The 1,598-nt window shown below is 38.5% G+C and overlaps 1 pseudogene; it reads left to right on the plus strand.

Moving 5' to 3' along the window:
- Window positions 1-283: 283 nt before the first annotated feature.
- LOC133763863 (5-hydroxytryptamine receptor 1F-like) lies at window positions 284-917 on the plus strand (annotated as a pseudogene).
- Window positions 918-1,598: the final 681 nt, after the last annotated feature.

Below are 1,598 nucleotides of genomic sequence, written 5' to 3' on the forward strand. Positions count from 1 at the left end.
CTTGGTTCACTCCTCAAAGACCACAATGACTGGCCCTGGGCCAGTCTGAAGCCAGGAGCCAAGAGCTTCAACCAGGTCTCCCACGCGGGTGGCAGAAGCCCAAGGACTTGAGTCATGTTACTCTGCTTTCCCAGACACATCAGTAGGGAGCTGTATCAGTTGTGGATCAAATGGGTCTCAAACCAGGGGGCCATATGGGATGCTTTCGCTATATAGATGGTGACTTAACCTGATGCACCACAAATCCACGCCATGAATATAAATCATCTCTGGGCTGGTACTGATGCCAGTTACCATAAACTGCCTGATGACTGTTACAATTATTGTAACCCAGAAACTGCTCCATCTAGCCAACTATTGCTCCCTTGCAGTCACAGATTTTCTTGTAGCTGTCCTGGTGATGCCCTTCAGCATTGTGTATATTGTAAAAGAGAGCTGGATAATGGGACAAGAGGTCTGTGACATTTGACTGACTGTTGCCATTATTTCCTGCACATGCTCCACCTTGCATCTCACAGCTATAGCTTTGACTGACCATGGGCAATAACAGATGCTGTTGAGTATGCCAGGAAAAGGACTTCCAGGCATATTGGCATTATGATAACAGTAGTTTGGATTATAACTGTCTTTATTTTGATGCCTCCTCTATTCTAGAGGCACCAAGGAACCAGCTGAGATGATGAGTGAATCATCAAGTACGATCACATTGTTTCTCAATTTGCTAAACATTTGGAGCTTTCTACATCCCACTTGTATTGATTTTGATCCTTCATTATAAAATATATAGAGCGGCAAAGACATTACACCACAAGAGACAATCAAGTAGGATTGCAAAAGGAGAACTAAATGGCCAAGTAGTCCATCCACAGAACTTTACAAAATTCATAGCACAGTCAAAAGTTCCAAGTCTGAATTAAAGCATGAGAAATCTTGGAGAAAGCAAAATATCTCAGGCAAAAGAGAAAGCAAAACTTCCACTATGCTGAGATTAATCTTGGATGTACTTGTAATATGTTAACTATTTTTGTAAAATGATTAGTTGTTAATATCCATGAACATGTAAAATTACTGAAGAAATGTCAAAAATTTGGCATGGCTTGGATATCTCAATTCTCTTATCAATCAACTGGTATATATAACCTTTAATAAAAACTTCAAGAAAGCATTCCAAAAACTTGTGTGATGTTAATTATTAAGGGACTAGGTTTTTGGAGGAGAAATAACTAAATGAATGTTAAGTAACAAAATTTTTATATTTTTTACTTTCAAATAAATAAATAAATAAATAAATCTTATAAAAGAAATGTTTACCAAGGATTGAGAACTCTTGCACTATGAGCTAAATTTATCTATCAACCATATTTACCTAATATCTATCTATCTATCATCTTTGTATTATTTCCCTCTTTTAAAGAGTTTTTTTTTTTTAATTTTTTATTTTTTGACAAACAGAGTTAGTGAGAGAGAGAGAGAGACAGAGAGAAAGGTCTTCCTTCTTTCCGTTGGTTTACCCCTAAATGGCTGCTATGGCCGGCTCGCAGCGCCGATCTGAAGCCAGGAGCCAGATGCTTCCTCCTGGTCTCCCATGTGGGTGTAGG

The sequence above is a fragment of the Lepus europaeus genome, chromosome 7 (assembly GCF_033115175.1).
Source record: "Lepus europaeus isolate LE1 chromosome 7, mLepTim1.pri, whole genome shotgun sequence".
In the NCBI taxonomy this organism is placed as follows: Eukaryota; Metazoa; Chordata; class Mammalia; order Lagomorpha; family Leporidae; genus Lepus; species Lepus europaeus.